A 15722-nucleotide genomic window follows, 5' to 3' on the forward strand; every position below is an offset into this window, starting at 1 on the left:
CAAATTATAGCCTATGGAGGGCCATAATGAAAAAGAGAAATTAGTTTTATTCTGTTCGGCTAGAAGATAGACCATTCAGGAATCAAACACTTCTTAGAAAAGTAAAGTCCTTTCTAATAATTAAAGGTAACTAAAGGTGAAATATTCTTTTTCAGAGGTACTAAGTTCTCTGTCTCTAGAAATTCAAGCAAGGCCTAAATGAGATTCATTATTGCAAGATAGAGATAGAATTTATATATCACACTGGAGATGGCTAAATCAATTGCTTCCAAGTGTTGGTACTCAATCAAGCTGTGTTATCCAAGTGCTTAGTTTAAAAATAAATACTGAACCAACCTCCAGATATGGGCTTAATCTTTGTAGGTGAGACTGGGGGAACTGGTATTTAACATGGGCCCTGGTGAATCCCTGAGCATAGCCAAATTTTCTTCCTGCTCTTAAGCAGTGGAGATTTCTGAGGCCCCTGGCTAACCCAGAGCTTCTGTTGTTATTGATTATACTATTAAGAGGTGAATATGTACACCATGTGATTTGCTCCAGCTTTGATTTTGCCAACTATTTGGGTTCCAAAGTCTCCCTATTAAGGAACTAAATTTAGTTACATAAATTATAGCTTAAAATACACGTGTGAAATGTTAGAAGATTTGGAACTTGCTAATGAAGACGTTAATTCCCCCAAATTAGAAATTCTAGACAAAATCTTCAAACATGTAGAACAGGAATTCATAGAAAAAACAGACTCTCAATCTGGTAGGAATAGGACCATACCTATGTATTTCCTAGTACCTTGTCCAGTGTGCTCACAGACATGTTGTCTGACATACTCATGTTGAATGCATTAATAAACTACTTAATTTAAAAGGCTGCTGTCACATCCACTTTCTCTGGATAACAAATGAAGAGAAAACTGTGACTATCTAAAGGGCAAAATGAACTTACAGTTACATGGTAAAACAAGTGTTGAACTAACAATAAATAAAAATTATTTTATATGATCACATTTACCACATTAAAAAAGCACATACCTTTGAAAAACCTCATATTTATTCAACTTCTGGATTGATTTATATCCAGTGTCATTTTACAAAAGGTTTGTGGCAGGTATAAAAACTATCCAATGTAATGGTACAATGAGATGTCACCTATTCTTTAGCCTCTGGCCAGAAGGTCAAGATGTCATTTTAAGACATTACAATCTCACTTAGCCTTTGGCAGCAGTTGTCTGTCTGATTTCCTTACAAAAGAGGAAAGACCAATAAATTATTTCTTTCTAACAAAAATAGGTTCAAATTCTTATGAAATGTTATGTTTCAACTTGTTTGGATCTGGCAGGTTTAAAATTTTGTTTCTTGTTTATGAAGACAAAAAAGTACTACATAAAATGTCTGAAATACTGCAAGACTTTTAAGAGAAAAAGAGAAATAGACATTAAAAGAGGGCCCCCAAGTACTTGACCTTTTATCTTTACTGAAAGGATCATGTAGATTCACTTAATCTTTATGGTTCATAGAAGCACAAGAATGTATGATGACAAATATAAACACTTTTATCAGTGAGAAGCAGAAAGAAACATGAAGAATAGGCACAGGCTTCTTTCAAGTGAAAGGTGAAGTAACATTTCATATCCTCACACAGCACTTTCTAAGAAAAAGAATTGAAGTAAATACTAATATTAAGATTTACAAGATCTGCTTCAGAAATTTTAAAACTCTAAAATACAATTGACAAAGGTGTCTCAAAGACAGATAAAACATAAAGGAAGTAATAATGATGTCAATAGTTATTGTGATGGCTTCCTAGAGACTAGAGACTATTGTAGAAATGAATGAAAATAGTCTATGAATGTCAGAACTATTTTTTTTACATTCTTTTTAAATAGAAACTGAGATATCAAAACTGTTTTGATACTGTCAAAGTTTTCTATCTAGAAGTGTCTTTGGAATTAAACTAGTATTTCTCTGGTTTTGTCTTATACAATAACAGAAAACCAATGACCAGTCTTCATAGAATGAGGAATTGAAGTCAAAATACAGCATCAAACTGTAAAATTTTAAAGAAAATTAAATACTTTTATTACATCTTTTGATTTCCCTATCCTAATACTCCATTAAATAGATCAGAGCCACAGAAAAACCTTATGATCCCAAAATATAAATTGAAAAAATCCCATATTACCAAAATTGAACATGTTCCGTCAAGAAAAGTATTTTTTGAGAAACATTTTTTTCATAATAATGATTCTGAATACTATAACCTAAGTCAAGATTTAGGACATTTCCATCACCCCAATTTTCTATATTCCTTTGCAGCTTTCCCCCAATCTTCTACACATGACATTCAGGGAACTATAATTTGCTTTCTGTCACTGTGTGTTAGATTTTTCCTGAAGATCTCACATAAATGAGATTATTCAATGTGTACTGTGTTCATCTGCTTTTATTTGCTACCCATAATATTTTAAAGTTATTCTGTTACTCATATTAGTAATTCATTCCTTTTTGTGCTGAGTAGTATTAAAATGTAATAAAAAATTTATGTGTTCTCTCACCTGTTGCATTGGGATTGTTTCCAATTTTAGGCTCTTATTTAAGATGTTTATAGATGCTCCTGTACACGTCTTAGTGTGAATCTCTCTCTTGGGCAAAGTCACTTATACTATTTTTAACTATATGCTCATTATTTCTAGTAGTTTAAAAAGTATATAATATATTGCTTCTCATGCAACTGTCATGATAGGATATGAAATAATGTTTCACAAGAGATATTAAATAAGGACTCACCTCACTTAGAACCTTGAATTTGGTGTTAGACCTTTTTCCTTTCTTAGAAAAAAATATCCCAAATAATTAAAGAACTTGAATGAATTGCATTTTATAATTTTCATTTTGTTAACTTTTCATTGTTAATATTTTCCTGTAAAATTTTAATATGCATGAAAACATACAGCTCATTCCATGACACACTTAGCAAATGTGCTAACCAGATAGTTCATAATCTGAGGAAGCTGAAAGAGGTAGGGTGCTCACATATAAATCAGAGGTGTAATGTCTGAGTTTCCATAAGACGAAGATATTTCACAACAGGAAAGGCTGACATTTTTGACAAATTCCCATTCCTTTCTAAGAACTTCCCCCTCATCAACTCCTATCTAGGAAGGAAAAATATACGCACACCTTGGTGGATTGTACATATTATGTTATGATCTATTTTATCTTTTTTGAACATTTCTAATCTATATCTTAGTGATAATATTATTTTATCACAACATAGGGTCAACTATATTTGTTTATTTTTGGTACAAGAGAACACACAAGATGCTGAATTTAGGAATTGTTCACATTTTGTTCTTCATCAGTGTCTTAGGTTAAATTCTGTCTCTGTGGATGTCCTATTATTTTGTTAACTTCAAAAATATTGCTACTGGCTTCTCAAAACACTAGAAGAGAGGAAGAGGATAAAACTATAGTGATTGCTTACAGTTCAGTCAGCAGTATTTACTGAATAATTGGTATAAATGGAGCAATTACCACATAAGCAATTAAAATAGAACATAGTCTCTGTATTCCTCCTCTATCTTGCATCTTGAGGGCTCAAGTGATTGTAAAATGACAATGCATATGAAACTACACTAAATGTGCAAATTAATACAGCACTAGACCTTAACATGACTTTCATGATTTTTTATGATGGTCCTGATTTTCCTTTATCATATCTCAATTTTTATTTTTTATTTTTCATGAGGTACTGGCCATGGAACCCAAGAGTACTCTACCACTGAGCTATATCCCCATCCCTTTTTATTTTCAGAAAGGGGCTTGCTAAACTGACCAAAATGGACTCAAATTTGCAATCTTCCTGCCTCAGTCTCCTGACTCGCTGGGATTGTGTGTATGCACCACCACACCTGGCCTACCATATCTGTTTAAGGATCTTCTAGTCTACCTTCTGTCAATTTTAAATTATTTTTAAATTACCTTTGTGTGTTTGCACATAGTGTTCCCTCTGACTAGAACTTTTTTCCATCTGGCTAAACATTTTTTTTTCCTTTTTCAGGACTCTGTACAGACTTTATCTTATCTGTGAAAACTTATCTGAAGTCCTGAGTCTGGGTTAGGTGCCACTCCTATGTACTTGCATATCCCCACTCTATATTTTACTCTTTTATCACTACTCTTGACATCTTAACATTTCCTGCTAATGACAAGCTCTGTGAATGCAAGAACTATGCATTATCAATTTGTGTTTTAGTCCCAGAGTTAATTGCAAGGCTTGGCAAACAGTAGATACTTCATAATTATTTGTGAGAGAATTAATGAATGATTAATGTTGAACACCTAAGTTACTTGAGAAATGGAAAATAATAGGTGATTGCTTAGCTTAGGTGAATTAAAATAGGTTTCCTGAAATAGGTGGGCCTTGATCTTGATTTCTGGAGAAAATAAAATCTAATGATTGACAGGAAAGAAATTGTTGAACTAGATTATATAAAGATTGTGCAAAAAGTCGTATTACAGGAACTGGACAAAGATTAACTTGGTTAAAGGAGTAGACTAATGTAGGCTAAAGGAAAAAAGTAATGAGAAACAGTGTTGGAAAATTAAAGTAATTGGTAATCAAAACTAAGGAGACAGTAAAAACATCAGTGATTGCTAGAAATCTGGGGGAAGAAGGAATGAGTAGGCAGAGCACAGAGGATATTGAGGGGATTGGAACTAGTTCATATGATACTGTTTGGAGGAATCAGGTCATTATACATTTGCCCAAATGCACAGAATATAAAAAAGTGTAAGGGTGAACCCTGATGTAAAATGTGGACTTTAGGTAATAATGTGTTCTTGGAGGCTCTTCAACTGCAACAAATGTACTGCACTGTGGAGGATGTTGAGAATGTGGGAGGCTATGCATGCGTACAGACAGGGGTTTATGAGATACTTTTGACTTTCTCATCTTTGCTGCTTAAATAGTCATTTAAAAAATCAGTGGTAATTGGTAAAATGCCTCAGGAGGCTGAGGCAGGAGGATCATGAGTTCAAAGCCAGCCTTAGCAAAAGTGAGGTGCTAAGCAACAGTGAGGTGCTAAGCAACTCAGTGAGATCCTGTCTCTAAATAAAATACAAAATGGGGTTGGGGATGTGGCTCAGTGGTTGAGTGCCCCTGAGTTCAATCCCTGGTACCCCACCCCCCAAAAAAATTGTCAAGCATGTTTTTAAATGGATGGATACCAATACAAAAATGATCTTCAAAGAAGAGATACTGAAATTTAATAACGTTTATAAATGAAAATACTAATTATACAGATGTGCATCTGTAAACTGCAGGTCACAAAAAAAGGACTGGATGGTATGTACATTGTGTAAAGCAGGCAGCCGTTGAGTGCTCTTGAACACAGCTCACCTCCAGATGTAGGTGTATGAGGCACCTGGGAGCATCCTCAGGGTGCTAGTGAGAAGCCACAGCAGTACAGTATTAATTAAAATGGACAAAATGGGCTAGTAGTCTGGGGGAAAAAATCTGTCCATTCCATAAATCTGTTCTCATTCCTTTTTCTTAAGGCTTTAGGATTTGATTAAGTATTAAGAGCTGCAAAGAGAGAATCTGAGATTCTGATTAGACAATAACTAGGTTGTTAATTTTGCATATTTACATGCAATATTTCTCACACTACAAAGCCAGTTTCTGAAAGCTTTGAAAAACATATTAAAATATCAGATTGTGTCTCTTTCATATCCTTTGTGATCAAATAAATCTGGAACAAAGAAAAGCATGTTCTCATCATTGAATTAAAATTTCACATGTAGAAGTGTGTGGTCATGTTGTCTCAAAAATTAACCACTACTAGATAATTATGCTAACTAATATATACTGGAGTTGATAAAACTAATGAAGGCTTTGCCACAATTCAAAAGCTTTCCTATCATGGTTTCTTTCATTGAAATTTTAGAAAGGTGGGAAGAGGGGAAGGTTGCAATTTTTACATTAATTATTTTAAATTGGAAACATCAGGGTCTTATCTAATTCTGAGGCTCATAGTCTTCATCATATTTCAGTATCTGGTAAGCATGATGTCTGGTGAAAATTGAAAGGACTCAAAACCTAGTGTGCCAGAATGCTATGGTATATATATGTACCTGTGGAGACTTAGAGTGCTAAGTTATTTCTGTCTTTGCCACTTGCTGATCATGAAAGTTGGGCAAGGTCTGTAATCTCTGTTACTTGAAGCTCCTTCATCTGAAAAGGATGGAGAATAATACCCATCACAAAGTGATTCCTGTGAAATACATAATACAGTGCTGGAGACAAAGCAGACGCTCAATTATTATTTATTGTTAGTATTAGTTACCATTATAATATTACCAGTTGTACTTTTTAACTGTACCTTTAGAAAAAAATACATTGAAATTTAGATTATGATTGTACAAAGTATACTGTAACATATGCTGTTAATGCGTAATTATGTGTCACTCAATAAGAAAGGTCCAGAGTTGGAGAAAAGTAACTAATTTTTTTTTCTTTTAAGATCACAGAGGAGAAGTTTGTCTTTCTGCCTACACAAATGTTTTCAATTCATCATTATTCAAACTTTTAAAGGGTTAGGAAGGATGGGACAATATAACTCTCCTTTAGGTCCATTAGATTGACACACTCTGCCTTTGATTTACTTTCCCAAATAATCTGTCTGGAGGCTACACAGCAGTGCTCAAAATGATTCTTTCTCCAGTTTAGAGTCCAAACTACTTCCACTGATTGCTGATATCATCTTTTTAGGAATTGGGTGCTGCCTCACCATCAGGATGCTTGGCACCTCTTCTCCCTTGGGTAACCTTAGAAAAATATCCTACTGCCATGAGTTTTTTGACTAAAAACAAAGCTGTCATTTTTCCAAGGACACATTTATAGCAAAGGAAGGATTGGGCACAGTGGAGGAACTTTAGATCCAACAGGTCCAGGGTCAGATCCTTGTTCTACAACATAAAAGCTCTGTGACCACTTCAGAGTCTCAGTTTTCCATGTTCTAATATAATTATTTTGCAGGGTTGTCAAAAGAAGTAACTAGAATCACAAAACCAATGTACTTGGTATAAGATGGTTTCTCTCCCTTTCCTTATACATCCAAGTCTCCCAAAATATCTTAAGTTTCTTTTAGAAAATGTATGAAATCCCTTTAAGTCAAACTATATGCATACATGCATGTACAAGTGTGGAAAGCTAAACGATCTTAAAGTTATAATCTTTTTATACTAACCCTCACAAAATCCTAGAGTAGGAACTCTCTGTGGAGGAGTCCTTCTATCCCTCATCAAATGTGTCCTAGAGTTAAGGATTTCTATTTCCCCTAATTAAGAAACACAATCTAATGCTGAATAATATTCCATTGGATATATATACCAAAGTTTCCCTATCGATTCATATACTGAAGGGCATCTAGGCTGGTTCCATAATTTAGCTATTGTGAATTGTGCTGCTACAAATATTCATATAGCTGTGTCCCTGTAGTTTGCTGTTTTTAAGTCCTTTGGATATAAAACAAGGAGTGGGATAGCTGGGTCAAATGGTGGTTCCATTCCCAGTTTTCCAAGGAATCTCCATAGAGCTCTCCAGAGTGAATGCACCAATTTGCAGTTCCACCAGCAATGTATGAGCATGCCTTTTCCCCCACATCCTTGCCAACATTTATTGGTGCTTGTAGTCTTGATGATTGCCATTCTGACAGGATTGAGATGAAATCAGAGTAGTTTTGGTTTGCATTTCTCTAGTTGCTAGAGATGATGAACATTTTTTCAGTTTGTTGATTGATTGTACATCCTCTTCTGAGAAGTGTCTGTTCAGTTCCTTGGCCCATTTATTGATTGGGTTATTTGGGGGTTTTTTTTGGTGTTAAGGTTTTTGAGTGCTTTATATATACTAGAGATTAGTGCTCTATCTGATATGCTTGTGATAAGGATTTGCTTCCATTCTGTAGGCTCTCTTCTCTATTCACCTCACTGATTGTTTCTTTTGCTGAGAAGAAGCTTTTTAGTATGAATGCATCCCATTTATTGATTCTTATGCTATAGGAGTTTTATTAAGAAAGTTGGGGCCTAACCTGACATGATGGAGATTTGGGCGTACTTTCAGCATTAAAGGGGAACAAAATCATGACATTTGAAGGTAAATGGATGAAGTTGGAGAATATAATGCTAAGCGAACCAAAGTTTTCTTTGATATGAGGATGCAGAGGCGCAATGGCGAATGGGGGGCGGGGGAGCACGAGAGGAACTTTAGATAGGCCAAAGGGGAGGAAGGGGAAAGGAGAGGGCAAGGGGGTAGGGATGATGGTGGAATGAGTTAGATGTCATGATCCTAAATACATGTATAAGACATGAATGGTGTGAAAATACTTTGTGTACAACCAGTGTCTTGAAAAATTGTGCTCTATATGTGTAATATGAAATGAATTGCAGTCTGCCATCATGTATAACAAATCAGAATAATAAAAAAATAAACACAATTTAAAATCCTTCCTCGAATGTTGGATCATAACTTAGCAATACACACATACACACAAAGAATGAGTTCTCCCAGTCCCTCAGCTGAAGTAGGATTCTTCAAAGTGTTACAGCTCCTAAGAGCACATTTTAATAAAGAATTCCTTCCCTAAAAATGGAAGCAACAAAATATAGTGTAAAAATGAGTCAGTCACACCCGGATTTAAATTCCAGGATTGTCATTTACTAATTGTGCAACTTGGAGACAACATTAGAAAATGCCCAAACCTCTTACTTCATATGTAAAAAACAGGTAATATCTATCCATTAAGATTAAATCATGCTGGACTCGGTAGTGTGGGAGGCTGAGGAGGATCTTGAATTTAAAGCAAGCCTCAGTAACAGTGAGGCGCTAAGCAACTCAGTGAGACCTTGTCTCTAAATAAAATACAAAATAAGGGATATGGCTCAGTGGTCAATTGCCCCTTAGTTCAATCACTGATACCCGACCGAAAAAAAAAAAGTCACATCTAATAGAGATGTGGAGATGTGGAGAACAGTATGCTCAATAAATAGTATTTATTATTGTTGGGAGTTTTTGTTTGTTTTTAATGACTATTAGAATACTGGTTCCTTTAAATAATAAATTGTTCATCAGTAAATATAGAGCACAGGCAAATAATCTGAGCCTGCCCTTCTCATGCCTCTTTATACTGAGTCTACTGATGAGCCATTACATCCTGTTTATAATGTTATCAGGATACACTTGCATTAAACTGAAATCTTTTTCCTTCTTCTGTCTCTTATGTCAAATAGAGGGCATTTATTTTCTCTTTCACAGGAAGCATTTCCAGCATTGAAAGGCAGCCTTCACATACCCTCTAAGTCATTTCTCCAGACAAATATTCTTACCTCTTTCAAAGTTAATCACATCTCAAGATTTCTAGATGTTATGCCACTGGTTATCCTTTTATGGGGGAGTAACTAGATCTAGGTAGTTTAATTTCTAACTAGTTAGTGAAATACTAAGTTGGGACAAAAAAAAAAGAACAAAATACCCCACACAATAATCTAAAAAGAACAGAATATAATGGGGGAAAAATCCCACCATGCTAACAACATATCATCTTTCATTGCACAAATAGTTTTGGCAAACAATTTTTTAGAGCTAACAGTCATAACATTTAAAGTCTTGTGTCTCCTGCCCCATCAGGATGCTACCAGGAATAAAATTTCTAGCAACCTTCTATTCTAATTTTTTAAATACTTTTTTTGTCTTCTCATTGAATGATATTTCTTTTCTTTGTTGGTTCCACATAATCATTCAATTGTTCAAGTTAATTCACTAAGCAAGATGACTGCTTAAAAACAAATTTAAGCTCAACTGAATTAATGTTGTTCATCTTACCTGCTCTGGAAACGATTAAATGTAGTCTAACCCTTCTAGAGTGGCAAAATTTAATATCCTTGTCTGTACTATAAATAAGGAGTACATTAATCCTAAGTTATTATTGCCTTATATACATATAGTTATATACTTGAATTAATCAGTATGTGCCACAATTGCTTTTTACCTTGATCCACAGGCAAGGGACAAATAAGTTAGTGTGCAGAGGTTAAATGATATGGATCTTGATTCCTTTCCTGAGAGTCTCTCATTATCACACGTTTTAGCAAAATGTAAGAAGTTTCTCTTATTTCAAGTACTTCTGATTACCATGCACATTGATGGAAAAAGAAGATAGCAGTTTTCCAATAAATTGACTGCTTAATACAATTTCTTTCTAAGAATCATACTTCTCATGTCACTCTAAAAGGCAGACAATCACCCATTCATGTGTTATGTGATATTGTATTCCCATTACTTTATTTATCTTTTAGATTTGTTTTTATCTGATTGCATTAATTATTGAACAATGCAGATCAACTTTAGATATCTTAAGAATTTGCATGACCATGATGTGTTTCCTGTGCATCATGTATTTTGATTTCGATATTTTAATTTAAATTATATTTATGTTTTCACTAATAATATGTAAAAATTATACATATTAATGGGGTACCATGTGATGTTTTGATTCTTAGTTACATTGTGTAATGCTAAAGTCAGGTTAATTACATCACCTCAAACATTTATCATTTTTATGGTAAAAGCATTTATGTATTTGCATATCCCAAGGTTAATCTTTGATCTGCTAGTGGGATCTCCAACATCTTTCATTTCTAGCATCTTCTTTCTTTTGGTATCTTTAGCATTTTTGACATTTAACATTTAATTTCTTTTAACATTTTTTCCCCATCTTCTAGGAAGAGTTTTGGATGTTTCTCCTTAACATCAATACATTGGTTTTCTATAGTATATCTGTTGTATACATGGAATATTAAGTCTGTTATTTATTTGGATGGCATCTATGCTTATTGAGACTTAATTCACTTTCACATCAACATGCCCCTCAGTCTGCTTTCTCATTTTGATAGGAGGCAGAATAAAATGTTTTAAAACACTTTACCCTTTTGAGACTGAGGACTGGCTAGAACTTAAATTCCATTATGTCTCTTCATTTTTTTTTTTCCTCTTGGCCAAATTATTAAATTTCTGAGAGCTTTACTTTTCTAATCTTTACAATGGAGATGTTATTAATATTTATCAAAGTGTTGTAATTAAATGAGATTATGCATCTATTAAACTTAGCACAGTGCCTAACACAGAATAAAAATACAAAAAGAGATCACCATGAATACAAATAAGACTTCCATTCTCATCTCATGAAGCTAATGTCTTTTTTAACCTCACTATAAAAATAAAATGGGTATTTTCTAAAATGCTTTGCCATTTCCCATAATGAATAATTTTGTAAGCTTTATAATTATTTTTAGGTCTTAAAGGCAATATTTCTTTTCTCTTTACTATACCTACATTGCCCTTCTCCTGTCCTCTCATCCTTAAATGATGAATGATCTTTTTGAGCCTATGAGATATACCATAATTATTTTTCCTTCAGCTATAGAAAAAAATCTATACCTATTCACTCCTCCTTATAGGACTGTTAAAGGATTTCATCTTGTTTATGTGTACAAGTTCATTCTTTGGGAAGTTGTTAGAAATCCCATTGTACTAAAAATGCTATTAACCTGATTCTATCAGTTTAATCAGAAATGCTTTCCATGATTTTCAAATGACTTTAAGTTTTACAGAGAATCTCAGGATTCCTTCCTTTAAAAAATGCTTTTTGTTACAGTGAAGTCAAGAGGAATTATTTTCATATTTCTAATAAGCTTTATCAGTGAGATCAAATGAGTGTCCAAAACTGCTGACAAAGAACAATCTTACCTTTGATATTACATTGTGTTCATCCTTGTATTTCAGGTCTTATTTTGTATTTTCCTACTTATTCAGCCATTGTGTATCAAGGTTTATCACATAACATGAAGTCACTCTCTTGTGGTGGCTTATTTTTATGATAATACATACTAATTTGGCATCTGTTTGTTAAATTTCTATTTTCTATTTTAATGGCGAAAGTTCCTCTTTAATGAGGCCACAAAAGATTAGAGTCCAGGAAACTTACCAAATTACTAAAACATCCACATAACTGTTACATTAAAATTAAAAAAGTTAGGCCACAGGAAATGAAATAATATAAAGCTAACTTATGTTTGCAAATAGAAATTCTGAAATAAAATCATGGCTTCTTTCTAAACTAGGAATTGATTTTAAATAGAAATTATGAAACAAATCACTTGGACCTAAAATGATAATTTTATTTATATACTTGGCCAAAAACTGCATTCGCTTATGGAGAAAAAGCCAAGCAACACAGAATATATATGACCCAGTGAGCTAAGCAAAGAATCCATTTGTTTTGCTATGTGATGAGATTGTATGAACAGTTTCAAGTTAGATTGCATTTGCTGTGCTGTTTCTACACATTCCTATCACATTTGTCACTTAGTGTAAAGAGATAAGGATTCTCTTGCTGATCGATTGTTTTATTCTTGAGTCTGTATTGGCCCACATGAATTGTTATGAAACATGCCTTAGGTGATTGTGGAAAGCACGGTCAGCAGGGGAATAGTTCACAAATTATAGTTATTAATCAATTCAGATGAGTCAAATTTAAATGTGTTTAGAGGCTTATATATTTTCTTTCTGCCTAGGAAAAAATTCTTTATTTTTCAACTTTGAAAAATTCCTTGAGACAGACAGTTCATTGGCTAACTCCCATCTATTAAGATTTTAGTAAATGCCCATTTAACAGTGTGGAAATCTAAGACACAATTCAAAATTTCTTAATTCAAGCCAATTCCATTCTACCATTAGGAACAAATCAGCATATCTACTAATATATATTGGCAATTTTTCATTTGATCAAATGATTAAAGATGTATAGTTATTACGACATAGGTTACTAACGATGGAATAAACAAAAAAAAATATAAGATGACTTTAATTGAGTTGCATTCACTCTAAAATCACATCACTAATTTGAGGCTTACCATTTTTCATCTTGACTATTTTCTGCCTGTGACTTTTTTTTTTTTTGGTGCTGGTAATTGAACCCAGAGCCCCATGCTGCTAGTCTAGTACTCTACCACCGTCTGTTTTGTCTGTCAAGTGGATACGGTTTTGACACAAACAAATGGGGAAAAAATAATAATATAAAATATATTATATTTATAGAACTTATGCAAGTTTAATATATTTTTATTTTAAAACTTTTTATTTAAATATATTTTCTTTTTAAATATATTTTATTACAATATACAAATTAAATATATTATCAATTAAATACATTATAAATAAAAACATGTTAAAATATTTTAAGTCTACAAATTAAATTCATGTGTAAATATATAAAACTTTCAAAATAATCCTTTATAAAGTATGCAATATATTTTGCTTCAATAAAAATAAAAATAAAAGACTGATAAAAAATCCAAATGTTTTCATTTCTTTAGTTTTTTCATTATAAAGATTTTATGATGAGAAAAACTGAACATTAATTATAATGTTAATGGAGCATAGAATTGGAGACTGAATTATTTTCATTTACTGGTCTTCATTTCTGAGGGTCTTCATTAGTATGATTACTATGAAATACCTGGTTGGTTTAATCAGAGCTCTGCGATTTTGATTGTAAATAAAATTTCAGAAGGATTACTGCACTGGGTACATTTGGCATGGTCTTGTATTCTTGGGGGAAAATCAGAGAGATTTTGTTTTGTTCAATATATTAAAAGAAGATGCAGCTTATATTTATAATAAAAAGGAAGGTTTGGGTGTGTGTAAGACCCTAGGCTTTCATATATTTTGGTGATTCTCTTTCCTTTGGTCTTTGGAAGTCAAGAAATACTCAATGAACATTTGTAAACTTAAACAGAATCCTGGAACACTGTCTGAGGCCCCAGAGAAAAAGTTGAATTTATTCCTAGTATTTTCTTAATTATTAAGTAAGTTAAAAGCATCACATGCTCCCCATCTCCCTCCTTTCATTCTTCCCTTTTCTCCCTCACTTTACTTTTTTATGAATCAGCCTAAGCTTCATGTAAATGATTAGAATGCCAATTTAAAAATAGTTATACTTTTTTTTTATTCTCCCAAACATTTCTAATTAAAAGCCTTCCTCACAATCATGTACTAGTTTTTCTTTAAGCTACACTAAATTTTATCATTTATAATCCCCCCAAAGGAACTGGCTTTTTGGAATTTCCCTAGTTGCCATGAGCAACAAATATCTTCAAGAAATCATGTTTACTTGAGACTTCCCAGGACTCTCCTGTTTGTGAATGTTCATAATTCCAGGCAAAGTTAATAGAAGTAGGAAATTCCCCTGGAGAAGAGAATGAATGTTGGAAAGCAATCTGAACACAAATTGTATGGAGCTTCCATGCAATTAAGTCTTAGAATTCTCTACTGCATATCGGAACTACAACTGCCATTTGGTATTCCAAAAATTCTGACAGCAGCCATGGTTGTTCTAAGGGGAAATATAGTATTCATTTGCTGAATTTTGACTAGTACTTGAAATGATTTCCCCCAAATCACTTACACATATTGAAGAAAAAGGTAAGCAAGAGAACAAGGTAAAAATACAAGAATAATCTTCCTTTAAAAATAATTTATACCTTCTCTTATGATTTAAATACCTCTCAAGAGCAATAGTGTATTAACATACCAACAAAACTTTATAGCAAGAGTAAGGGTTCCTAATTCTTCTCTATTTATTCAAAATTTCTTTTCCTCTTGTTTATGGTTACTATATAGAATAATGTCCCAGGTTATTTAACTATAAAGTAGGGGTAATACTAGTGCTTTCCTCACTGGACTACTCTGATGATCAAGAAATTCAATATATGTAACATAATTAGAATAATGAGAGATATTAGTCACCCAATAAAGGGAACAATATGAATATTATCTGCTTTGATCATTAACACTGATCATAAATATTCCATTTCTCTCCTCTTTCCAGACAAGATGGCACTGCTCTTTCCCATCCCTTCAACATTGAGTGATTGAAAAGTGAGATGGGAAGGAAGCATCTATTGTATATTGCAGGAATATTTCTCAGATGATGAGGTGAATTAAAAGACTGCTGAGGAAGGAAATGGTGAGATGATAAGTTCTTGTCTGGACACAGAGTATTCTTGCTGTTTATGGACAAGCAGATAGAGCTATCTACTATGTAGCTGGATAAGGAAATCTGGGGTGGGAGGGAGTTTTAGTGTTACCAGCTTATAAATGACTATTGGGATCCTGGGCTAAAAAAGCATACCCAAGAGTTTACAGAGGAATATTAAAAAATCGTGTGTGAAGATTAATGTCTGAGGAGCTTCAGAACTTTGAAGTAAACTAAGGAGGGATGAGAAAGAAGACTGAAAAGTCCTGAGGTAGGAAAAAAAACCTGAAGAAAGTGATATCAGAGAGGTCAGTCCAGAAAATAAAGTTTCAACATCCCTGTAGTCATAGCAAATATTCAATTACTGCCTAGAAAGATAGTACTATCCAATGAATATGCATGCTGATCAACTCATCCTTGAAAGTCTATGGTTCTTAAATATATCCACAAGACGACAATGTTGATTTGAATATGGTCTTGTTTAAAGTACTTAGTCCCCTAGCCATATCACAATTTCAAGTCATTTTTGGTTGTAGAAGCAGACTGAAATACAAGTAAGAGGGCTAAAGAAAGAGATTAATGTTAATGGGACAGGTTTTGTGACAAACATTTTGAGATTAAATGTGCAAAGCTCCCA

The 15722-nt window shown here is 33.3% G+C and overlaps 1 protein-coding gene and 1 long non-coding RNA gene across 6 annotated transcripts in view; both read right to left on the minus strand.

Annotated features, from left to right (window-relative positions):
- The window catches only part of Magi2 (membrane associated guanylate kinase, WW and PDZ domain containing 2), a 1275072-nt gene that overhangs the window by 597412 nt on the left and 661938 nt on the right, over positions 1 to 15722 (minus strand). The gene's annotated exons all lie outside the window — the stretch shown is intronic.
- Positions 5234 to 7454, minus strand: LOC125611401. The gene is made up of 2 exons (XR_007341601.1): positions 6129 to 7454; positions 5234 to 5580 (listed from the first exon to the last, which is right to left on the minus strand). It is a non-coding gene; the product is annotated as an uncharacterized LOC125611401 (long non-coding RNA).

This window comes from Marmota marmota, unplaced genomic scaffold, assembly GCF_001458135.2.
Source record: "Marmota marmota marmota unplaced genomic scaffold, marMar, whole genome shotgun sequence".
NCBI classification, from domain to species: Eukaryota; Metazoa; Chordata; class Mammalia; order Rodentia; family Sciuridae; genus Marmota; species Marmota marmota.